At 38.3% G+C, this 27,278-nt stretch overlaps 1 protein-coding gene across 4 annotated transcripts in view; it reads left to right on the top strand.

The window, feature by feature from the left end:
* Positions 1–27,278, top strand: part of FRMPD4 (FERM and PDZ domain containing 4) — a 900,683-nt gene that overhangs the window by 254,043 nt on the left and 619,362 nt on the right. The gene's annotated exons all lie outside the window — the stretch shown is intronic.

The following is a 27,278-nucleotide window of genomic DNA, read 5'->3' as shown; positions in this document are numbered from 1 at the left end:
AGCCCTTCCAATAATAAAGTGTACACAACTGGAAATGAAAGTCTTCAGACACATCTTCGACAATCCATTAGAAATTGCAATTTGTATCGATGACCCCATAAATCTGAAGTACTGGCACTCATGCAAGATTATTTCCATTTATTTTGTTTTATTATGTAATATTTTTATCTAAGCCAAGATAGTATTAGTTACTGCCAGTGCTATACTCAGAACCTGATGATTTCATTTATTTTGTAAACATCTGCAGTCTTAAACTTACCTATTTAGGTCATTCTGCTATTGGCAGCATTGATTGAAATATATTCTGCAACCAAGCTCTTAAAATAGATACCTATTAATAATCTATTGCTACAACATAAACTGGCTAAAAACGTGAACGTCTCTTTACATTCTAGGCTTTAAATAAAAAGTAAAATCAAGGATACATCTTAATGTGCTATTTGAATCATTAACACATTTGTGTAGAAATTAAGTTCTTACATTTTGGAAATTATTACTGAGCCAGTTACTTTTGGAAACTCTCAGAGATCAGATCCTTCTAATCAGTAACGTGCTTCTTTCTCTGAGTGCAGATAGAATGAAGAGAGGAGAGGATGATAATATTATTTGCCAACTCTGTGGGTCTCTACTTTTCCCTCCACAAGTTAGCAAATTATTTTTCTTGCTTTACTTTGGTTACCTAGGGATAGATTCACTATTTCTAAGTTTGATACCTAAAATGCTTTTACATTGCAGACAGCCTTGGTTTACACTTGTCTTCCTGGTGTCATTATTTTCAAAACCTTCATTCACTCTCAAAAGCTTTCTGGTTTGAATGATAACCTATGTGGTCCATCTTCTAATCACCTCTTCTTGACAGCCTAGAGAGAAAACATCCGTGTTTCTATTTAGGTGGTATCACCATGTATGTCCACCAGGGAGTGCTCTTGTTTCTGGCTTACATCCCTCAGCTAGAGGTGGTTTTCTCCTGGCAAATTTTAACAGAGGAGAAAAAGCCTGTGGATTTGATTTCTGTGAGAAGACATTTAACTAGACACAAAGCTCTCAGTAGAACTTCTAAAACTTGGAAGCAAAAAATAAAAACACAGTCTACCTTGAAACCATAAGAAAATATCAGAACCTGTAGAAGGAACAGAAGACAGTCATTGCTAAGAGAAAAATAAGAGTAAGCATCTAGAATTCTAGAAATTATGTATTATGTGATTATCTGGGAATTATAGTTCAGAGAGAATTTATGAGCATGTCTCTTTTAGTAGTGATTCAAGCTGCTTTTCTAGGTAACTGAAGAAGGTCAATGCAATATTGTCATAGGTTTTTTCAGCAACTCGGCTAAACCATGTAAAAGCTGAATTATTTCTTTATAAAGGCATCAATATTGTATTTTATTGCCTTCCCCCAAAATGCGCCAGACTTAACTAGTGTGAATTATTTACCTGTTTGTTTGCCTTTCCTCCCATTTAAATGGCTGCTTATCTAAAACTACCTACAGGAAACTTTATCACAGCAAATCTTTCCTTGCTTTTGCACATCAGTTCTTTTCATGAGCTAAATCACCTTCTACAGAGCACTTGACCCAAAGATTAGGTTATTCTGGTTTACTACAGCCTTCTGCCCAGCAGGAAACCCTGGCCCCTCATACACTAAGACCACAGAGAATGAGAATAAGTGTTCCTTTGTTGCATTTATTTTCATTTTGATTGTAGACATAACCTGTGTTATAACTGGGTTGAGGTTAATGCTGACAATATTTTCCTTCCCTCTAGTCTAATAGTATCTTTCTTTTTTCAACTCACATTTTCCCATAAGCTATACTGTGGGAGGACTGCCAATATATTTATTTACTTGCAGTTTAAAATGAGCAAAGCAGTCTTCATCAGGTGATCTTCAGGTCATGGTTTCATCAGTGGTGAAGTTGTCATGACTCAAAATTTCTCTTTTCTATGGCTTCTTTCTCAGCCTTGACTTTGACCATCGAGTCTTACATACTCTACGTACTTAACAGAGAGAATGGAGGCTTGTAGATCTCCTAACAAGCTGAGAAGGAACAACAAGGCTGACTGAAACCTTTCCCACCCCTAATGACACTTAGATAATTGCTGTTAGAATACCAGTTTCTTCTATTTAATTATTTTGGTATAATTTTAGATTCTAATGGGAAGGGAGAAATATATGACCATCCACCCTTTCAGGAGTTGTGCTTTTCATGTTTTTATTACATTTGAAATTCCCTAATGGCACCAGAATTGACAGCTCCTACCTTAGAAAATTTCATCAGTATTCTCTGATGTTTATGAAATGAATTTCTTCGTTCCTATGAAATTTATGATGCGAGGAGTGAGCCACCATAAATATTTTTCCCTCTTACCGTGACATTATTCAGATAGTTGGTGAGTTATACTTTTGAAATTATCTGATGTAGCCTATTGACAATATTTTTGGTTTTCTTTCCTTTCAAGTATCAAACACAAGTCATTTTCTGTAGGAGTCTGATTAACTGGTAAAGCAAAATGAGATTTTAACCAAATAAAATGATAATATGAGTTACAATTAATTCCTTGCGTATTGTGTCTTTGAAAATACCTAATCATATTTCTCTGTGGTTGTGTGTGTATATGTGCATTCTGAAGCACCTTTCTTTTTGCAAAAGGCTTATTGATATGGTTTGGCTGTGTCACGACCCAAATCTCAACTTGAATTTTATCTCCCAGAATTGCCACATGTTGTGGGAAAGACCCCAGAGGAAGTAATTGAATCACGGGGGCTGGTCTTTCCTGTACTATTCTCATGATAGTGAATAAGTCTCACAAGATCTGACGGATTTATCAGGGGTTTTGACTTTTGCTTTGTCCTCATTTTTCTCTTGCTGCCACCATGTAAGAAGTGTCTTTTGCTTCCTGCCATGATTCTGAGGCCTCCTCAGCCATGTGGAACTGTAAGTCCAATCAAACCTCTTTTTGTTCTCAATTTAGGGAATGTCTTTATCAGCAGCATGAAAATGAACTAATACAGTAAATTGATACCAGAAGTGGGGTGTTGCTGAAAAGATACATGAAAATGTGGAAGCGACTTTGGAACTTAGTAACAGGCAGAGGTGGGAACAATTTGGAGGGCTCAGAAGAAGATAGGAAAATATAGAAAAGTTTGGAACCTCCTAGACATTTGTTGAATGGCTTTGGAAAAAATGCTGATAGTGATATGAACAATAAGGTCCAGGATGAGGTGGTCTCAGATGGAGATAAGGAAGTTGGGAACTAGAGCAAAGGTGACTTTTGTTGTGTTTTAGCAAAGAGACTAGCAGCACTTTCCCCCTGCCCTAGTGATTTGTTGAACTTTGAAATTGAGAGAGATGATTTAGGGTATCTGGCAGAAGAAATTTCTAAGCAGTAAAGCATTCAAAGGGTAACTTGGGTGCTGTTAAAAGTATTCCATTTTAAAAGGGAAACTGAGCATAACAGTTCAGAAAATTTCTGATGATGCAGTAGAAATGAAAAACCCATGTTTTGAGGAGAAATTCAAGCCAGCTGCAGGAATTTGCATAAGTAACAAGGAACCTAATGTTAATCTCCAAAGCCATGGGGAAAATGTCCCCAGGCCATGTCAGAGACCTTTACAGCAGCCCCTCCCATCACAGACCTGGAAGCCCAGGAAAAGACAGTGGTTTTGTGGGCCAGGCCCAGGGTCCTCATGCTGTGTGCAGCCTGGGAATTTGGTGTCCTGTGTCCCAGCCGCTCCAGCCATGGATGAAAGGGGTTAATGTAGAGCTTGGGCTGTGGCTTCAGAGGGTGCAAGCCCCAGCCTTGACAGCTTCCATGTGGCGTTGAGCCTGCAGGTGCACAGAAGTCAAGAATTGAGGTTTGGGGACCTCCGCATAGATTTCAGAAGATATATAGAAACACCTGAATGCCCAGGCAAAAGTTTGCTGCAGAGGCAAGGCCTTCATGGAGAACCTCTGCTAGAGCAGTGAGAAAGGGAAATGTGGGGTCAGAGCCCCCACACAGAGCCCCTACTGGGGTACTGCCTAGAGGAGCTGTGAGAAGAGGGCCACCATCCTCTAGACCCCAGAATGGTAGATCCACTGGCAGTTTGCGCTGTGTGCCTGGAAAAGCCACAGACAATGCCAGCCTGTGAAAGCAACCAAGAAAGAGGCAGTACCCTGCAAAGCCACAGGGGAGGAGCTACCCAAGACCATGAGAAACCACCTCTTGCATCAGATTGACCTGGATGTGAGACCTGGAGTCAAAAGAGATCATTTTGGAGCTTTAAAATTTGACTGGCCCATTGTATTCTGGATTTGCATGGGCCCTATAACCCCTTTGTTTTGGTCAATTTCTCCCACTTAGAATGGCTGTATTTATCCAATGCCTGTACCCCCATTGTATCTAAGAAGTAACTAGCTTGCTTTTGATTTTACGGCTCATAGGTGGAAGGGACTTGCCTTGTCTCAGATGAGATTTTGGACTGTTGACTTTTGAGTTAAAGCTGAAATGAGTTAAGACTTTGGGGGACCATTGGGAAGCCATGATTGGTTTTGAAATATGAGGACACAAGATTTGGAGGGGCCAGTGGCAAAATGATATAGTTTGGCTGTGTCCCTACCCAATTCTCCACTTGAATTGTATCTCCCAGAATTCCCATGTGTTATGGGAGGGACCCAGTGGGAAGCAATTGAATCATGGGGGCGGGTCTTTCCTGTGCTATTCTCATGATAGTGAATAAGTCTCATGAGATCTGATGGGTTTATCAGGGGTTTCTACTTTTGCTTTGTCCTCATTTTTCTCTTGCCGCCACCATGTAATAAGTGCCTTTTGCCTCCTGCTGTGATTCCGAGGCCTCCCCAGCCATATGGAACTGTAAGTCCAATTAAATCCCTTTTTGTTCCCAGTTTTAGGTATGTCTTTGTTAGCAGTGTGAAAGTTAACTAATACACTTATATTTCAGTATGAGTAAACAGATGGAATATTCAAATAATTTAGGTGCTCTGTAGGAGTGATGGAGAATTTCCAATGTTAGTATTAAGAATCTTATTTCTGATTATCAAAAGAAAGCCAAACACTTTTGTGGTTCATTGTTTAAAATAATGAACCATTTCCAACATATTAGGACAACAAATAAGCAATGTTTTGAAATTTCTTGCTTCTTCTCAGTGAATAAAAGCAGAATGGTGTAATTGATCATTAAAAGCATCTTCTGACGTAGGAAAATTCCAGAAGAAAGAAGCCACATTGGGTGGAAGCTTTAGAAAGACCATTTACTTAAGAGTGAGATGCCCTTGTGCGTGGAAGATTTGACATCACATGGATTTGGACAGGAGAATATGCACATTGACAACATAAAGGCCTTCAGACAAACTCTAATGTGTCATTTTAAATTTTGGTAGAGCCAGGAAAGTGTTGGGGAGAAGACAGTTATTTAGATCATCAGGGCATCTAAAATAATGGAAGAATAGAAAACAAAACAGCATGAATAAAATGCCTATAGTCTCAACCCAGTATATTTAAAACTCAGTGCTAGGGATAAAAGAAATCACAGGATAGATAGTAATCTCAGTTAAACAATTAACTCTCATAATGGTATTTACTAATGCTCCATAATAGCAGATATACCACCAGATGGCAATTTTATGCAGTAAATGTGACTTCAAAGAGTTCAATTAAACAAAGTCTTCATGTGGATCTACCATACGGCAATTACTGCGCTAAGCATGTGTATTTCAATTTTGTAAAATTAAACTATAATTTAAATGTATGAGGGGGCTCATATTTTAGAGAAAACTGTGAGTATCTTTTGAATACTGAAAAACATTAATTTATCTGATGGTATTATGAATAATCACCCCTTAATGAATTTTGTTTTTAAATAGCCAGGCGCAGTGTCTCATACCTATAGTATGAGTCTCTAGCTATTCTGGAGACTGAGGTGGGAGGATCCCTTGAGCTCAGAAGTTCAAGGCTGCAATGAACTATGATTGTACCACTGCACTCCAGCCCGGGCAACAGAGCAAGACCCTATCTCTTTAAAAAAATTTATGAAATGAAAATTAAAATTAAAAAATTCTGGAGGCTGGGCATGTAGGCATGATGGCTCATGCCTATAATCCCAGCACTTTGGGAGACTAAGGCAGGAGGCTTGCTTGAGCCCAGGAGCTCAAGACTAGCCCGAGCAACATAGTCAGATCCCGTCTCTACAAAAAAATACAGAACTTAGCCAGGGGTGGTAGGCACCTGTAGTCTCAGCTACTTGGGAGGCTGAGGTGGAAGGATCACTAAAGCCCCTCAAAATTCTGAGTTTGGATGAATACATGCTGGCTGTTCTGCCTATTTTTTATCTTTTAAAAATTATTTGCAAACAATAGAAATTACAGAAGAAAAACACTCTTAAACCTATTATTATATAATAATGATTGATATAACTACTACCAATTATAGACAGCCATTATATTTAAGTATTTTCTAGTCATTTTCATATCTGTGTGTGTGTGTGTGTGTGTGTGTGTATTTATGCTTTTGGGGATATATCCTGTGAGATTTTACATGCACACAAAAGCACACACACTAAAATGTAGGGAGGGGAGGAAATGGTTCTGTAGCTAAATGTTATAGAAATGCTGTGTACTTACCTTCCTCTTGTGGGTATACAAATTTCTTTAGAGTATTGAAGGCTTTAAAATTTCTGCAATAAAGGAACTTGCTTAATTTTGCTTTACTCAGCATTTCCCAAACATATTTGACTCTGGAACTGTTTTGTTGTTGTTGTTGTTGTTGTTGTTGTTGTTTTCTCTATAGCACCTAATAACTCAAAGAACACATCTGAAAAATCATCAAGGCTTTCGATTTAAGTTTATATTTCCAAAAAAAGTTTATATTCCTGGAGTGGATATGTGACTGGGTCATTAATGTTTAATCAATTGGAGAGTAATAAACAATTCTCTTTAAGACTCTGGAGAAATTAGAGAATTTGAATGTTTAGGGGATAGAGTGACGAGAGTGCCTCTCTTTCAAAGATGGAGCAAGGTGAGGAAATCTGGGTGGGATGTGATGTGGAGGGCCTTGCAAAGCTACACGGGTCCTGAGAGCACTCTATTCATATTCTGTTGCTGCCTCACAGGTTACCAAAAACATAGTTGCTTAAAACAGCACACATATGTGATCCTCCAGCTTCCATGGGTTGGAAGTCCAGGCAGGACTAAGTTGGATCTCCTCAGCACCTCACATGGCTGCAATGAAGGTGGCGGCTGGGCTGTGTTCCTTTCCTGGGGTCATCACCGAAGTTCACCTGGTTGTAGGCAGAACTGTTTTTTGGTACTATAGGACTGATGTCCACACTCTCTTGCTGGCTGTCAGCTCAGGCTACTCCCAGAGGCTGCTTGTATTCCTTGCCATGTTCCCCTCTCACAGTCATCTCAGACAGAGACCCTCTCACAAGAGGGCAGCTCACTTCCAGGCGTCCAGAGAGAGTTCTCTCACTCCAACCTGCTGAGCTAGAGTCTGACACCCCACCCCCTTCACCATCTTCTGTGGACTGGAAACAAGTCTCAGGTCTCACTTACACTCAAGGGGAGGGAATTATAGAAGGGTGTGACTCACTGGGGTCACCTTAGGGTGTGTCTACCAAGAATACCAAAGGCCTAAGGTTGGGGGTGGGGGAAGTGTGGAGGCTAAGAATTCTAAGGGAAAATCAAAGACAGAAGTTTAAAATGTGGTGGTGACAGATTTTTCCAAGCCTATGTCCTCCATTCCTAATCAGGCTCAATTCCTTTCTGCTCACCAGGCTGTACTTGACATACAGGTTTATGTACTCAGTGTGCCCTCCTCTTAGAATTCCTTGCTCTTTGTTGGTATCACCCAGGGTCAACATCGAGATTCAGGAAGCCTCCCAGATAGACAGGTCTGTTTACCCAAGCTGGGTTATGTAATACTTTGGCCTCTTTTGTAGCTTCCCCTCTTTCTGGCATCAGTATGCACTAAGCAGAAGGAGGTACAAAAGTCTTGTTCAAGGAGAAGCAAAAAATACTCATATCATTAAGCATGTTTTCCTTGAATACAAATATAGTTATATTTTTTTGCCTTAAAAATCACAAGGCAAAGAATTGATACGTTTAAGGTTTCTCTCTTTCTTCCCTGCAAAGCATGTAACAACTGTATAATACAACGTTCTGTATAATTACTAACCAAGTACTAGGTTATGATTCTGCTGTTCAGCTGCAGAAATTAGCACATACATATAGTTTGAAGGGAACAATTGGCCCCAAAGAAAATTAATAAGCATGTCTTCTCCTATTTGATTCCTGTTAAGATTTCATAGCCAAGTATGTTTGTGGAGAATTCTTGTTGCCTTTGCTGCAGGCCTACACTTCTTTTGTGCTGCAAGGATGGTTAGCAGCCCCTGAAGGGTGTAAACTCTGGACCTGTCTTGTGGAGGTTTGTTAATTCCTTGCAGACAGAGTAGGCAGGAGTGCAGGTGGGAGTCATAGGTCCTGGGCTCACGTTTCCATCTCATCTTATTCTGTTTAGGCTACTATCACAAAATACTATACAAAATAAACTGGCAGCAGCTTATGAACAACAACCATATTATTTCTCATAGTTCTGGAGGCTGGGAAGTCCAAGATCAAGTCACCAGGAGATTCCATGGCTGGTGAGGGCTCACTTCCTGGTTCGTAAATGGAAACTTCTCCCCATGTCTTCACATCATGAAAGAGGGGAACAAGCTCTCTGAGACCTCTTTTATAAGAACACTAATCCCAGCCCTCATGACCTAATCACCTCCCAATCCTTAGAAGTTAGGATTTCAACATATGAACAGCAGGGGCATAAACATTCAGTACATTGCACACCTCAATTCTGAATTGGCAGCGTGGTCTCAGACCAGCAATTTGACTTTTAGGGTCTATTTTCTTCCCTGTAAAATGAAGCCCTTTGCAGTTTTCAAGTGCTTCAAGCTCTGTCTAAATAATGGCATGTTCCAGTGTGTTTAGCAAAAGACTAGAGGTGGTGAACTGGTGCTGGAGAATTGAAGGGTTTTTGTGATAGTCTGAGCAGAACAGCTGTTCTTTCATTATGGATTTCTGTCTCCAGGGAATGGTAACTTTTGTTACCTACATGCTATGTACAAAACAGAAAGCATTACCTGGAAATAAAGGAGAATGTTGCTAATTTGCTCCTTTTTTCCTGTCAGTTAAATCAACCAAAATAATTTTAATTTTATATTGAAGAATGGTCTACATATAGAAAATGACACACATTTTAATTGCACAACTCAATAGATTTTCACAGACTGAACACACCCATATAACCAACATTTGGATTGAAAATGTGGAACATTAGCAGTCTTTACTGAGAAGGCTCTCATACTCCTCTCCATAAGAATAAGCACTGTCTTAATGTCTCAGAGCATAGGCTTGTTTCACCAGGTTTTGTACTATATATACTATATATAAATGCTATGTACCCTTTCTGTCTGTTTTCCTTCACTCAATAATTTTTTTTTTTTTTTTTTTTTTTTTTTGAGACGGAGTTTCGCTCTTGTTACCCAGGCTGGAGTGCAATGGCACGATCTCGGCTCACCGCAACCTCCGCCTCCTGGGTTCAGGCAATTCTCCTGCCTCAGCCTCCTGAGTAGCTGGGATTACAGGCACGCGCCACCATGCCCGGCTAACTTTTTGTATTTTTTAGTAGAGACGGGGTTTCACCATGTTGACCGGGATGGTCTCGATCTCTTGACCTCATGATCCACCCGCCTCCTTCACTCAATATTATGTTTGTGAAATTCATCCATATTGATCAGAAAATTGTAATCATTCATTTCCATTGTGGTGTCACATTTCATTAAAAGAATATAGATGTTTCTTTATTTCTTGTACTGTCAATCAGCATTTTGGTGGTTTCCAGATTTGGGCTACTATGAATGATGTTGCCATGAAGATTCTAGTGTCTGCCTTTTAATGGACATATGTGTGCATTTCTATGGAGAGTAAACCAAGGAGTGGAATTGCTGAGTCACAGAATGTGCTTATGTTGGGAATTTGTATTTACTGCTAATCACTTTTCAAATCAGTTTTCCAAAATGATTCTATTGATCTGTAGTCCGATCAATTGCGTGTCAGAATTCCACTTGCTCTACTCTTTGCTCTACATCTTTTTCAATTTAACCATGCTGGTGGGTGTGTACTGATATTAGCACTAGGTTTTAATTTACATTGCCCTGATAACTAATGTAGTTGAGTATCTTTTCATGTTTCTTGGCCATTTGGATAAACTTTGTGGAGTGTCTGTTCATCTTTCATCCATTTAACTATATGGTTGTTTGCTTTTTCATTGATTTGTACAAGTATCTATATATTTCTATGTCTATATTTATCTATATTACATATAGATATAATGACTCTTTTATTAAATATATGGATGATGTCAACCTGTGAAAATTTTCGTTAATGAATGTGTTTGGTGTCTACTAAGAGCTTCCAGAAGATACATGCGAGAAGCCTAAGTTAAGGTCCTTATGACAAGCCGTTTACAATTTGGTTGGGAAACCAACCACCTGAGTGGCAGTTGAGTAACAGCTGCAAGTGAGTGTGGGATGAAGTGCCTTGTTGAGAGGTGAAGTCCTCTGAGTACTACAGAAATTTGAAGAAGTAGTCTGAAGATCATGGCAAGGGCCACAGAGAAAGAAGTATCTAAGCTGATACTTGTAGAATAGATAGGAATTGGCAAAGGAGTGATATAGTTTGGACCTGTGTCTCTGCAGAAATCTCATGTTGAATTGTAATTACCAAAATTGGAGGTGAGCCCTGGTGGGAGGTGACTGGATCTTGGGGGTGGAATTCTCATGAATTGTTTAGTACCATCCCCTTGGTACTGTTCTCATGATAGAGAGTTCTCGTGAGATCTGGTCTTTTAAAAGTGTGTGCCATCTCCCCACCTCTCTCCCTTCTTCCCCCACTCTGGTCATATGAAGTGCCTGCTCCCCCTTTGCCTGCTGCCATAATTGTAAGTTTCCTGAGGCCTTCCAAGAAGCCAAACAGATGCCACCATCATGCTTCCTGTACAGTCTGCAGAACTGTGAGCCAATTAAACTGTTTTTATTTTTAAATTACCCAGTCTCACGTATTTCTGTATAACAATGTGAAAACAACCTAATATGAGCAGAAAGAGCCTGAGCAAATGCTGAGGGACAGGCAAGACTTCACTTTTTTCCTGTATAGTGAGGCTTCTGGGCTAGTCAGAATGGGGGATTTGCAATGGGGATGTATATACACAACCAAGCACACATAAATGTACATTGTTTACCTGGAAGCCCTTCCTTTATAAGAGTTTAAAAATCATAAAAGAAAAGACACAATGAAAAAAGAAAGCTTCATCTGAAATAGCCAGAAAGTACGTAAGGCCATATCAGTTTTACTGCAAATTTCTTTTTCTCCTCTTGGGCTTTTGATCAGATACTTTAAACTTATATTTTTCAAAGGCATTTTATTATCTTTCTTTGAAACTAACACATCAAATATTAATGAGAGATGATTGGAGGAGAGAGACTAATTAGTTTATTAAATATGAAAGAGTTGTTTCTTCTTTGGGAAGTTTTTTTTTGATAGACAACTCAGTCTTCTAAGAGGTAAGTTCACAATTTCTTCTTTGTTTCCCCTTGGAGAGTATTAGAATGGCAAACACTTTTATTTTGCCAAACAAGTACTTATGAATGTGCCTGCAACATTCCAGGGGCTGTTCAGAGCACATCACGTGTCTTTATTTACTTAATCCTCATAATGACTCTATGAATTGGCACTATTATTATCAGCCTTATTGACAGATTGAGAAGCTGAGGCACCAGGAGGTTCAAGGACATTGCTGCAAATTATATCAGTGATAAGCAGCTGAACTAGGATTTAAACAACAAGCAGTTTGCCTCCAAATTCTGTCTATGCCATAAACCAAGGAGCAACAAACTTTGTGAAGGGCCAGATAACAAATATTTCAGGCTTGGTGGACCGTGCAATCTCTATAACAACTTATCAATTCTGCCACTGTAATAAGAAAGCAGCCATAAACAATATGTGAATAAATGAGCATGTCTATGTTTTGATAAAATCTTATTTACATAGACAATGGGCTAGATTTGACCTATGGGCCATGGTTTGCCTACCCCTGATCTAAAACAGAATAATATATTTTCCCTTATGTATGCAGAGGATTTAAGTAAAGTCTTCTTTTTACTATCTTCTATTTCCTGTTTACTGGTCAGACATCAGTGGTTCTCAGCCTGGGATGACTGTGCTTTTTTTGTTTATCACAATTAGGGAGGTTGCTGCAGCATCTGATGTGTAAAGGCCATGGATGATGTTAAACATCCTACAATGTCCAGGGTAGCTCCACAGTAAAGGATTATGTGGCCCCCAATGTTAATTATGCCAAGAGTGAGAAACCTTGGACCAGTTGAATCAGATTTATTTTCCAACCTGTAGAGTGCCCCCTCTTCTCTATTTCTTTCAGCATGATGGTACTCCTCTCTTACTGCCTCCTAGGTAGCTCAACACTTCCAAATAACAACGACGATGATTATGGCGGTGGTGGTGGTGGCTGGCATGTACTTAGCACCCATTATGCACTGGGTAATTGTACATATAATATCTCACTCTTAAAATATCCCATTTTGTTAAAAAATAAATTCACAAAGTAGGTATTGTGATTTTGGTTCTTCATGTAAATAAATATAAGTGCCTATATCCAAAACCTGGATCCTTCCATTCTACCCTGATGCCTCTTTCTTCTTATAATGAAGTCTATCATTGGACATAAACATTAGACATAGGACTTTACAGTCTGGACAGCCTCCATAAATACCAGTTATGCTAGGAGAGATTGCTAGACTTATATATTCAAGTTTTATTTGTAAAATTGCTTCTCTAACCATCATTAACTCAAAACTAGATTTTATGAGGATCTTGGACTGAAAATTTGATGTTCGCCTCCTTTTCCACATCAGGAAATAAGGTCAATGGTCAACCCTATGCCTTCCCTGTTGATAATAGTTTTTGCATGCAGATATTTTCCCTTTCCATTGCTTCACCTCCTACCTAGTCTGCCTTGAGATGGAGCTCCCACTGTCCTAAAAGGAAGTAACCTGTGGACAGAGGTTGAAAAGGAAAAGAGATCTGGAAGAGCACAACAAAGGTGGACACTGGAGGAGGCTATGAATATGAGATTAGAGTAGTAGCCCAAAGGCCCACCAGGAAAAGCAGTGGAGCTTGAGGCTCATGTGCCAAACCTTATTCCCATTCTCATCATGATGCCTTAGTTGTGTTCATTCATCCAACAAACATTACTGAGCCCCATGTTGCATGCCTGTCAATCATCTAGGTATTGAGATACGGTAGTGATCAGGACAGACAAAAGCCTCAACTCGAAGACCCTATGAAGTAAAAGTGACTTCTACAGTGTGATCGAAAGTAACGTGCACTCTGAAGAAAAGTAAATCAGCAAAGGAAATAGGAAGTGCTGGAAGGGAGAGTCCAAATTGTCAATGAGGTGGTTAGAATAGGTCTGTCTGTGAAGGTTACTGGCAGATTTGAAAGAGGTGAGAGAGCAAGTCATTAAGGTATCTAGGGGGAAAAGTTCTAGAAGGAGGGAACCACAAGGACATACACCTTGAGGTTGAATTGTAGAAGTGATAAGGAGACTTGTGTGGCTGGACTGGAGGCAGATAAGGATGGAAGTCAAAGAGATAAGTGGGGAAATGTCCAGACAGTACAGTGTCCGTAGAATGTGGGGAGGATTGTGGCTTTTGCTCTGGGCAAGATTGGGAATCACTGGGAGGGTTATGAGCAAGGAAATTAGAAGAGCTGCATTGTTTGAAAATGGATTCCTCTGGATGCAAAGTTGAGAAGAGAGTGTCCATTCTACAGATGAGAAGGGTCTAGTTATATAAGTTTCTTTCTCCTTTGAGATTTCCTTCTCTTCTTTTTTCCCAAGCCAGAGAATAACCACATGTATGAGAGTTTACTTGGGAATTACAAGAGTTGTCTTTATCCAAATTTTAAGACTAGAAGAGATATTGATGACCATCTCATCCTGTTCTCTCATTTTACGGATGAGAAAACCAAGAACAGTTTACTGTTTACTGTGATTTGATGTTAAGGATGCTAGGGGTCCAAAGTCTGCCTGGCTTTCTAGTAGTTGCAGGCAAAACCAAGACCAAAAAAAAAAAAAGTCTTGCCCAAGACATCACCAGTCTGACAAATGAGCAAATAAGCAATTTCAAAAGGGCATATGTAGTATGACAGAAGTATGCTTGGTACTATTGAAGTACAGAGGAGAGATATCCAACTCAGCCTGGAGATCAGGGAGGGCCTCCTGGATGAGGCAACCAAAAGTCAGTGTCCTACTTGAGTTCTGGGCTGGGGCCTTAGTCTGACCAGCTCTCCTGCCTGATCTGTCTAGTTTTCTTCTTTCTACAACATGGCACCTTCTAAGAGGCAGAAGACCTACCTGCATAAAAAAAAAGAACCCTCCAATTATTTAGAAAGAAAAAAGGCAATGCAGCAGTGAAAACTTGTTTCATAATTTCTATGACAAAATTATAGATATACGAAAATAGAAATGATATATCAAAGACTGTAATTCTTTGGCTTTCCAAATCTCATTTGCAGTGGTCATCGTCTCCTGGGATTTAGGCTTGGTTTTCTCTGGGTAATAGCAATAGTTCTGAGAATAATTAATATACTGCTGCTTATTCATAAAGCCTCCCAAAGACCAGGAGGGTGGCAATTTAATAAACATAACAATAAGTACAAATCAGCTGCCCTGTTATACTTGTTCTTGACTTTTTTGTTCCCATCTTAAGACCTCAAGCAGTTTATTGACATTAATTAATTAACTCAACACCCTTGGGTGAGACTGGTAGCTATTAATATTATCCTTCATTTTACAGAAGAGAAATTGAATCAAAGCTCTCTCCTTGACCAAATTCTGGAACAGGCAGAGTTGGTTTTTCTTGCTTTTCTAGATCCCTTTTTATTCTGTCTTTTGCTTTTCCTCATTTATCCTGTATCAGTACTTCTAGAGGCTCAATGTTGTGTCCACACCATTTCCTAGAATTGTAGTCCATGAGCGGCCAACTTTTTACATTCAACTATAGCCATGCCCAGCTCATCTGTTATACCAACTTCACAGCAGGCAGTAGGGTGTGGTTAAATGTATGGTTTCTAGGTCAGACTGCTGGAATTTGAACTTTGATCCAAGCACTAATAGTCTTGTGAATGTGGGTAAGTTACTTAACAACTCTGTGTCTTTTTTCTCATTGATAGCCCAGACATGATCAGTACGCCTACCTGCTAGGGTTGTTGCATACATTAACTGAAAGAATACATGGAAAAGTGATTCTGAGTTCAAATCCCAGTTTATTACTTTGTTACCGTGAGGCATTCTCTATGCCTCAGTCTCAATTCCTGTTACTTGTAGATATAATTACTGGTAAGGGAGTGATGGGTTTTAAAGGACAAGTCATGTGTATTTTACTCACACTCAGGTTTGACTCAAACTCAGAGTCACAGAACTGGAAGCAAACTCCATCATCTAGTCCAGGGATTGGCATCATGGGCTCATGACCTAAATTCAGCTCACTGTCTAAATTTTATAGTCCATGCTCTAAGAATTGTTGAGAAAAGAAAATAAAAATAAAGGCCAGTCACAGTGGCTCACCCCTGTAATCCCAACACTTTGGGAGGCCAAGGCAGGAAGATTGCTTGAGCCCAGGAGTTTGAGACCATCCTGGGCAATGTAGTGAGACCTTGTCTCTTCAAAAACATTAAAAAATTAGCGGGCATGGTGGTTCATGCTTGTGGTCCTAGCTACCCAAGAGGCTGAGGTGGGAGGATCACTGGAGCAGGGGTGGTTGAGGCTGTGGTAAGCCATGATTATGCCACTGCACTCCAGCCTGAATGAGAGTAAGACTCTGTCTCAAAAAAAAGAAAAGACAAGAAAAATACTATTTCATGACGTGAAAATTAAATGAAACTCAAATGTCAGCATCCATTAAATACATTTCCATTGGAACACAACCATATTCATTTATGTACATAATGTCTGTGGCTGTTTTATTGATATAATGGCAAAGTTGAGTAGTTGTAATAGAGACTGTGTTGCCCACAAAGCCTAAAATGTTTATTCTCTGGCCCTTTACAGACAAAGTTTGCTGACCTCTGCTCTAATCCAACAAAAAGGTCATCAGTTTGAATACTTTCTGCATTGATGAACTCACTACTTTATTAAGCCACCTCCCCTGTTGTCCAAGAAAGTTCTAAATATCCACCCAGAAAGTCTGCCTCCTGGTAATGTCTCCCTATTGGTCCTGATTTCTTCCTCTAGAACAGCAAATAGAAGGCTAATTCTTCATGCACATGACAACACTTCAACCACATTCCATCAGTTCTCTCTTGTCTGGATTATCCATTCTCAGACCTCAGTTTTGTCTTACTGTTTCCAGACCCCTCTCCATCCTGCTTCCTGTGAAAGCATGCCTAGGCTTGATCCACCCTAATCTGATCTCAGGATCTCTGCCTTTCCCTCTGGGTAGCTAATAAGCTTCACAAGGACAAGGTCCTTATTTTCTTATTTTTCTCTATATTCCCAGCAAGCTTTTTGTCCTGATGGCTCAATTATTTATTGAAGGTTACTGAATGACTGATCTGTAATATACTTCTTAAAACATTATATCAGAAATAGGTATAATATTCCAAATATCATCTGAACTCTATACTTTGTTACAGCTGCCCATTACCATAATATTCTTTTAAAAAACACATTATATATCGAATCCATATGGAAATTATTTGAAAGTAAAAGCCACAGACTTCTTTTAAATTAGTGATTGTGGAGTTGGGTTGCCTCCATTGCATAATGTGGAATGTATTTATTGAACACTTAATCTATTCCTAATTAATTTTGTTTCAATACTTAGTTCCAGCTTATTGAAATATTTTTTAATTTTAACTATATTACTCAATATATTTTCTACTCCTCCCTGATCCTTGAGTAACAAAGAAATTGAATGAGGAGTCTGTGTCTTCAGGGATGTTGATAACAGCATAGTCCTGTAGGAAGCAGCTGGAATTTTTCCTCCATCTTGATCAAAATCCATTAATCAAAATACTTTTGTGCAGTGGCTCATGCCTATAATCTCAGAGCTTTTAGGAGGCTGAGGCAATAGGATCACTTGAGCCCAGGAGTTTGAGGCCAGCCTGGGCAACATAGCAAGACCCCATCTCTCAATTAAAAAAAAAATGAGCCGGACATGGTTGTGTGCATCTCTATAGTCCTAGCTACTCAGGAGGCTGAGGCGGGAGTATTGGAGTATTGCTTGAGCCCAGGAGTTCAAGACTGCAGTGAACTATGATCATGCCACTATACCCCAGCCTCAGTGACAGAGCAAGACCCCATCTATAAAACAAACAAACAAACAAAAAACACATTTTGTTTAGTGTACATGTATACAGTAGCCAGGGACTGTTAGACTCAATGCCTAAGCCAAAAAAAGTGAAAGGAATTGTGGACAAAATAGAAAGGAAAACTCTTTGGAGTATGAGCACATTTAATACACCTGAATGTTCCAGAAAGTAGCTACCACTCACTCTACTGAAATGAAGGATTGTCCTGTAATTGATATACCCATATGTAAATAAAAATTGATTTGTGATTCTATTCTATATCATAGCAGCAATAGAATCAGAACCTGTAAACTTGATATCATATCTCAGTCTAATTAATTTGGAGAATGCAGAGAATGTTAGAACTGGAAGGAAATGTAGAGATACTGCAGATCTCTCACTATTCAGCTCTGCATTCAGGCCTGCTGAATGGAAGGCCAATAGAACTTCAAAGACTGAGTTTACAGTCTGGTAGGTGAACCTTAATTTTCATTCAGGAAAGATTTCATCTAAACTTGGGTAAATATTTTCAATAGTTTTAATGGGGTATAAATAATATATCAACAAATTCACTCATTTAAAGTGAACAATTCAATGGTTTTCAGTTTATTTACAGACTTCTTCAGCCGTCACCATGATCTAATTTTAGAATTTTTTCTGACCTCCAAAAGAAAGCAAATAAATGTTAGCAGTTATTCACCATCCTCATCCCCTGCTTACACATCCAGGTCTAGCTAATCTACTTTCTGTCTCTATAGATATGTGATTCTGAACATTTTATATAAATAGAACAGTGCAACTGGAAAAATGTAATGTTCTTTTGTGTCTGGCTTCTTTCACTGAGCATAACGTTTTCAAGGTTTATCCATGCTGTAGCATGTTTCAGTATTTTGTTCCTTTTGTATTGCTGAATGGTATTCCATTGTATGAATATGCCACATTTTTAAATCTATTCACTAGTTAATGGACATATGGGTTGTGTCCACTTTGGGGCTATTATGAATAATGCTGTTATGAACATTTGGCCACAGTTTTTGTGTGATCATGTTTCCATTTTTCTTGGTTAGATACCTAAGGGTAGAATTGCTGGGTCTTGCGATTAACTGTGTTTAACTTTTTAAGAAACTGTCAACCTATTTTCCAAAGTGGCTGCACCATTTTACTATCCCACTAGCAATTTATGACAGTTTTAATTTCTGCACATTTTGGCCAACACATGTTACCTAGACCTGGTTAATATTTTAATTGAACTAGAATGCCATTTGTTTGAGGACTGGTTACATTTGTATATTTTAGGTAATTGAATTTTAGTTAGGGAAGGCAAGAGGTGATATACATTTTGAGATTGTTATTGCAAATTCTAAGATCATTTAAAATGTGTAAAAAACAGAATGAAAAAGAAAAAAATCATGGAAAAATGTTGATCCATAGAGTATTAATGTTGACATAAAACCTATTACAGTGAATGACAAAAGCTATTTAATAAGGTAAAATACATGTCAAGAAAGCATGTTCGTGCTTAAGATTTGCAATGAGTTCAAAGCTACAACATAATGGCTACACATTAACCAAAAGGTGAGGCTATGAATGGGCTCGCGGTTCTTAAATAAAGCAGAAGTATGTTCTAAGTAAGTCTCATGTAAACTTATCTTCTCTGTTTTGTTTTGTTTTGGGACTGAATAGTCCAAAACTAACAGGATAAAGCCAGGATCAGATGGTTTATGTTTGCCACCGATTCTTTTTTTTTTTTTTTGAGATGGAGTTTTGCTCTTGTTACCCAGGCTGGAGTGCAATGGTGCGATCTCGGCTCACCGCAACCTCGGCCTCCTGGGTTCAAGCAATTCTCCTGCCTCAGCCTCCCAAGTAGCTGGGACTACAGGCACGTGCCACCAGGCCCAGCTAATTTTTTGCATTTTTAGTAGAGACGGGGTTTCACCATGTCGACCAGGATGGTCTCGATCTCTTGACCTCATGATCCACCCACCTCGGCCTCCCAAAGTACTGGGATTATGGACGTGAGCGTCCATTCCCGGCCCTGCCACCGATTCTTAACCAGAGCAGTTTTTGCCCTGAAAGGAATAGTTAGCTATGGCTGGAGACATTTTTAATTGCCATGTTTGGGGTGAGATGCTACTGGCATCTGGGGATAGATGCCAAGGATGGTGCATCCTACAATGCATAGGATTTAACTTTTTAAGAAACTGTCAACCTATTTTCCAAAGTGGTTGCACCATTTTACTATCCCATCAGCAATTTATGACAGTTTCAATTTCTGCACATTTTGGTGAACACTTGTTATCTAGACCTGGGTAATATTTTAATTGACACTAGAATGCCATTTGTTTGAGGACTAGTTACCTTTGTATATTTTAGGTAATTGAATTTTAGTTAGGGAAGGCAAGAGGTGATATACATTTTGAAAGATTGTTATTGCAAATTCTAAGATCATTTAAAATGTGTAAAAAACAGAATGAAAAAGAAAAAAAAAAAGGATAGCACCCACAGCAAAGATTTATCCAATCTAAGTGTGAATGGTGTCAAGTGGAGAAACTCTCCTTTAGCTGATGCAACTGAAGGTGAAATAACTAGAATCACTTGAAATGTTTGCTTCCCCTTATTTTGCTTCCTAATTACATATGCTGAGTCATTCTCCTTACTCCGGGAGTTTTCAATCTTTGGGTTGTAGAGGTGAAGGCTGGGCTGTATATTTGTGACAAATATCTCCAGTTGACTGTTACTCTTTCTCCATTTTCTCTTTCCAACCCAACTTAAAACTATTGCTCTAAACATTTCATAATACCTGTGTTCCATCTCAAAGGAAATTAACACTTAGCATAAATAAGTTGGAAGAATGGATATTTTCCTATTCCCATTTGTTATTCTGTAAAGAATCATTCAGTTCTTTCTTCTATGATGATACATTGGCTATTTGGAGCAAATCTCTAGGTTGTCAAAGCCCAAATTAGACAATGTCTACTACTGTTTTCCAGGAAATACAAGATAATTTTTTATTTTCATGTAATAAGTCTCCACTTGATCTTGGCAAGACCAGCTTCTCACTGAAATGATACCAGCAAACCCTTTTGAGACTATAAATTTTATAATGAGCATGGGCCCTGGAATCTTGCTATGTTCTACTTGGGTTATTTGGACACTGTATTATGGAACAACTGTGAGTTTAGTTGAACAGAATTTCTCTTCTGAACCATAAATCCTGTTTTTAAATGATTGCAAAAGGTATTATGCCAGTGAACACAACTCAGCATAGGGGAAAAAACATGAGCTCTGAAACAGATGGCTCAAATCCCAGGCCTACCACTTATAAATTGTGTGGCCTAAGGCAAGTTGCTTAAGGACTCTGAGCGATAGTTTCTTCATTTATAATTTGGGAATAGGATCTAACTCAGAGGTCCAACAAACTAGTGTCCATAGCCAAATCTGGCCTGTGGCTTGTTTTTATAAATAAAGTTTTATTGGAACACAGCCATGCCCACTCATTTTCATATTGCCTAGAATTGCTTTTGTGCTACTGCAGCAGAGTTGAGTAGTTGTGACAGAGACTGTGTGTCTTCAAAGCCTTAAATATTTACTATCTCATCCTTGACAGAAAAAGTTTGTCAATGGCAGCTCTAACTCAACTATCTGGTGGAACTTAGAGTTAGTACAGGTAAACCTAATCTTAGAATCTCTGAAAATATTAGTACCTATTCATTTCTAGACCCAATAAATTGTTCTTAACAGCAATAATACTAAAGCTAGGATTCATTCAACATTTAATGAGTAGGTACCTACATATAAGAAGATTTTAAATCTCACAACAGCCTAGTAGGCATAATTTTCATTTCACATATGAAAAATTAGAGTTCAAGAGAGATTAACTTCCTCAATGTCACACAGCTAATTAGGACAGTTAATGACAAAATATAAATACCACCACTGTTTTGGTTTTCTCTTTCTTCTTTTTCCTCCTATTTAACAATATAACCTTTGCTGGACAGTTGTTGAAACATCTAAAAAAAAAAAAAAAAGTAGCTGACTGTTTAAACAGGTGAATGAACCTCAAAGGCTAGAGCACAGGTTGATTTTGAGTATTTGCTGCTTATTGCTTTCTAAAAGCTTTTATGTTTATATTAATTTGTTGCTGTTTTCTTGTTCTCTAGTCTTTATCATACTTCAGTTCTCTTTTCACTCGTTGTGCTTCCCTCCTTCCACTCCCAAGCTCTCTCCCCTTTCTTAACAAAGAGCATTTGTAAGAGAGAATAATGAGCATACTCTGCATCTGTGAAGCTAAAGAGCAGGCCCTTGAAAGAAGCAAGCTACACATTCCCATGCAACTCTTCTAAAGCTAATTGTCACCAGTGCTATTGATTCCAAGGGATTTCTCATGTTCACAAAACACTGTGGTCCCTAGAGACAGGCTATTGTCTTTGTGGCTTATTATTTCGGACAGATCTCAGAGCTCTTACAAATATATTTAAGAACAAAATACGAACTTCATTGTCACTTCATGTGATGGTTTATAGGAAGGAAAGACATCCAGCATCGAGATGTGTGACTCTTTGTACGGTCGTTGGCATGCGAATGTATACTTCCATGTATGAGTGTCTGGCATCTGGGGGTGTGTTTCTATAGATGCTCATCTGGTATCTGCGGTGTGTTTCCATAGATTGCCATTCAGTTCTTGGAGATATATATATATCCATTGGTGGTCATCTGACATTGAGATGTGTGTTTCCATAGGTGGACTTCCAGTATCTATGGGCATCTGGCTCTGTGCCTTCACGGAAAGGGAGCCTTATCCTGCTCTTTGGCACATCTTCATCCATAGAAAGTATTTTCCCCTCTATTGAGGGTTTAGTGAAGCTACCTTTACTTTTCTCTCAATTGGTCCTAGTCCTACTGTCTGTAGCTACCTGGAATAATGTCTAATCACTCTTTTACATGGTAGCTCTTCAGAGCATATGATGGGTCTTAGCTAATTCGCCAAAGCCTTGATTTCTCTATAATAAAACCTATACAGCCTTTCAAATGTTTTTTATAAGAGAAGATTCTGACGCTTTATTATCCTGGGGATGCTTATGTTGATCCATTATAGTATGTCTATGTCGATGTCTTTCTTTTCCAGGTATAACTTCTTTTCTGATTCCAAAAGTAATGAATATTTATTACATAAAATAAAAAACTTGGACAGTATGTAACTCCAAAAGAATGAAAGGAAAGGAAGAAAGGAAGAAATGAAGGAAGGGAGGAATGAAGAAAGAAAAAAAATCACCCATTATTCCATTACTTAAATAACATTTTTTAAATTTTGGTCCTTATTTTCTAGTCTTTGTGTGTGTGAGTGAGTAAATGTATGTTTACACATCTACTTATTTATATCTCCATCTACAGCTGTATTTTTATATACTGGTGTAGAGATCCAACTACATGAAGCTTTATATATTGATTTTATATATTCACAGCATGCACACTTTCTCTCACAGCAAATAGTATTCACAAATATTATTCTTAATAACTACATTTCACTCTATCATGCGGATACATGAGAATTAGTTTGTGCCCTTTTAAAAATGTGACTGACAGAAGCTACCACAATGCTCCAAAATGAACTAAGCATGGCAGCGGGGCTCACCTTAGCTTTGTCCTACATCTCTACTTCTCTTCTTCTTCATGTAAATGTGGGCCTTGAAATTAACTTACTTTTCTTAGTTTGTAAATCAACTTTTTCTTTAGCATGTGAACACCTTTAACATAGCAATCTAGAGGGAAAGGGCCGTTTTGCAAATGTAATACCTTATGTATATCAGCTACAGGACGTACCAGAATACAATCATGCAAAAGGAAAGTTGTCACTGTGTTTGGCTCAAGATGTCTTGTGATTTGTGTGCATGTGTGTGCACACATGTATCTTTGTACAAGCAGTAAGAATTCATTCAAATAGATCTTACCGCCTCATTTGCAATCATTTTCTGCTCTGTTCCTCCTCAGTATCCCTTTTAAGGTGATAAACTGTACATTTAAATGTTGACTTTTTCTGTTTTGTGTATATAAATGTGAACTTTTTGGAAATTCTAGTAGCAAAGTTTATATGCTGCAGTGCAATGTGTTTTAGATTCCCAGTCATTCTGTGTGTTCCATGTAAGTAGGAAACATCATTTGCAATATGTTTTAATTATCTAAAACAAGAATTCTCAGTCTAGGTTCATGGATGCCTCAGAATCAATGGATATTTTAGAGAAAGGTGGTTATGAATTCCTGGAAATTGCAAATTTTTTGAGCATTTTCTTTTTCCTGGAGATAGGGTTCTTACTAGATTTTCTAATGGCCTACGATGATTGCTGTAAAGAATAACTTCATAAGACATTCTTGAAAATTCCTAGTGGTTTTGCTCAGAGAGATGCCATCATCATGGTGAAAAAAAAAATGGCTAATAGAAGGCAATACTTTGAGAATGCATTAAACTTTCCAGGTAGATGGGCTTTTTTCTTATATGACTTGTCTTTTGTCATATCAGGTATTGATTTATATATGAGAATGGGCTTAGAGCATCCAGCAAAGTCTTTTTCCCCAGTTATTTCTGAGATTCCTCCAGGAAGTGTCTTGAGATATCTTCTACTCAGATTTCCTGATTCTGTTCCTGGCTCCAATGCTAAAAGTCACACTGCCTCAGTTTCCTCATGTATAATATTGCAACAATAATAGAATCTGTTTTTCAAGGCTATGATGAGGACTCAATTAGTTAACATATGTAAAGCACATAGAAGAGTGCCTGGTATACCATAAACACTCCACAAAGATTGTTATTGTTATTATTATTTTATTTTTACAAATAAGATAGCTTTAATAGTTAAATGACTTGTTTCAGCCCTCACAATTAGAGAGTAACTGGCACATGATAAATATTTCATAATGAGCAGACCATGTTTGAGAATTTTGTTTGGACTGAGTAACCCTGGTCAACAAACTTTGTAAAAAGCCGAATAGCAAATATTGCAAATTTAGTGAGCATAGGTTCTCTGTTGCTACTACTCAACTCTGCCATTGTGATACCAAAACAGTCATAGATGATATGTAAACAAAGGGGTTTGGATGCGTTCCAATAAAACTTTATTTACAAAAACAAAGGCAGTCAGATTCTAGTTTGTAGACTCCTGCTTCTCCCTTCCCTTTAGATACTAAAGTTTCTTGTTTCTTAATGCAAAAGTAAATATATATATATAATAGAAAATTTAGAAATTATAGATAAACAAATTCAACAAATTTGAAAAATAAAAATTGCCTGCATTCTACCACCAGAGATAACTAGAATTTACATCTTGGTGAATATTCAATAAGTATTCTTCCAGTGGAAAGATGTTTTTGATTTATTCCCTTTGTAGGTCTCTGGGAACTTAGTTTGTAATTGGCTCGTCTTAGTCTGTTTTGTGCTGCTATAACAGACTACCACAAACTGGGTAATTTAAAAAGAAAAGAAATTTATTTCTTATGATTCTGGAGCTGGGAAGTCCAAGAGCATGGTACTAGCTTCTGTTGAGGGCCTTCGTGCTGCATCATCCCATGGCAGAAGTCAGAAGGGCAAGCGAGACAGAGAAAAAATGGGGGCCAAACTTCATCCTTTGATCAGGAGCCCACTGCCATGATAACTAACACACTTCTGTGATAATATCATTAATTCATTTATAAGGGCAGAGTCCTCGTGACCTAGTCAGACCTCTTAAAGGTGCCACTTCTCCATACTGTTACAATGGTAATTAAATTTCAACATGAGTTTTGGAAGAGACATTCAAAACATAGCAATTTCTTAACATTAAGGTTCAATTATGTTAATTAGTGGGCAGGGCTACTATCTGGGTCTAGTAGCTATGACACTAAAGGCCTGGGGAGAGGTGATGAGATAATACCTTGTAGATTTACTCATTTCAGAATTGTCTTCCCTCTTCATTGAATAGCAAACTTCCTTATGTGATTATCGTGCTAGTTGCTTCAAAACTATTAATATCTATGAGACCTGGATTTCGATCATTATATAATGTATAAGCTAAAACCTTTTAATCCATATCCCATAAGATTTATTCCATAAATTTTATATGTCATCCCCAAATTATATATATGTACAAATAAAAATAGTTAAAATGCCTAATGATTTTAAAAGTTAATGTAGGGGCACACACATACCCTTCTCTTTGTTTTTGCCATACTTATCTCTGAGCATCATTAATTAACTATTTTTGAGTACTTGCTATATACTAGACACCATGGTAAATACTTTACATGTGTAATTTCATGAGTCCTTCTCAAAATCTTATGAAACAGATGTAACTGTTCTCATTTTATAGACAAGGAAACAGGGCTTGTAAAGGTTAAATTATTTGTTGAAGACAACACAGAGTGAATGACAGACCTTGGGATTTGAACTCAAATCTGTGGATGCCTCTCTAGTCTGCATACATGTGATAGCTTTGTCAAGTGCTAATTATCTTCCCTTATTTTTGTTTCAAACGGTGGCCTTCTTTAGTGCAGGAGAAGTTAAAATCCTAGCTGCACATTACCTTCCATCACTTGACAAGCAGAGATGCACTAAAGACTGAGTTCAGTTATTTGCATAGTTATCAGTATGCTGAAGAAGTCCTTTCCTCACACTTGTGACTCCTTCCATCCCATTTGCCATTCAATTTTGCACATGAGCAAAGCTGTCTTTGTCTTCTGGAAGATGCTGAGTTTTTGTCTCTGCTTTCATTGATTGAGACATCCCAGCCCTGCTTTTGTTGGCACTTACACCTCAGGTTATGGCATTGGCACAAACCATACCTGCAGCATCATGTTACTCTCTTGTGCTAAAAATAACAGATCCTGGGTGAGACTTCATATATAATTCATGGTTTTGATTTATTAATCTTTCCATTAAGCCAGAGGATGACATTTTTTTCTGGCTGCATTCCAATCTGCATGATCTGAGACACTTAGGATTAACTTGAATATCCTCTGTGTTGTGTGCACACACATGTGCACTCATGTCTGTTTATTTTCGGTTGTAGTAACATCAGAATTATTGCTGCTTGTAACTCCCTTAATCTTTCACTTAACCCTCATTTCAGACCCTTAACATGAATGTAACATCTGAAAGTAGTAAACATCAAATGCATGTTGACGATGATAAAAATCCGGGCTCAAATGAAAAAGAATAGCTTTGTCTGTTTTGTATAGCCTTAGAGTTAAATTTATATTCAAAGACTTGGGAAGGGCAACAATGTGAAGCCAGTTCATTCATTTTATGTTTATTTATTTATTGAGTTCCTCCTAAGCACTAGGATTTGTGATAGGATGAGCAAGATGATGATGGTACTTTCAACTTTCATGATACTCAGTAAGTCTTGTAAGTAAATTAAAATCCCTTCCACTCCATTATTTGCATCAGAGTTAGTCTGGTTCACCTGAGCTTTTAGATGATGCCTTGAAGAGAGTGAACACATTTTAATTATTTTGTAAGACACTTCTCTGACAGTTACACCCTGAAGGTCACTTCAGCTTCTTGGGCTCCACCACCTTCAATGAACTCTTTACCACCACTGCTACTTTTCCTTGGGCATGTCCAGGCTCTTCAAAGCAGGAAGGGAGGACCTGTGATAACAGATCAATAAATGAAGGAGGAGATCTACTGTATAAGCAGAGCCCCAGTGCTTGCCATTATATTCTACCAATATCGGCTCTTTGGAATTCTGACCGTAGTGTCTCAAGCCCCTTTTGAACAGTGAGAATGTCCTTGTGGAGGCAGCTTTGGGTTGAAAACAATGCCACTCAGACATTGCATTTTGTAATTGCTTTGCATGTTATTAAATAATTGTCCTTCTAACTGCTTAACTGCCAG

The sequence above is a fragment of the Aotus nancymaae genome, unplaced genomic scaffold, assembly GCF_030222135.1.
Source record: "Aotus nancymaae isolate 86718 unplaced genomic scaffold, 86718_ANA_hifiasm-v0.15.2.pri h1tg000058l, whole genome shotgun sequence".
NCBI lineage: Eukaryota > Metazoa > Chordata > Mammalia > Primates > Aotidae > Aotus > Aotus nancymaae.
This window is presented reverse-complemented; position numbering and strand designations above follow the sequence as displayed.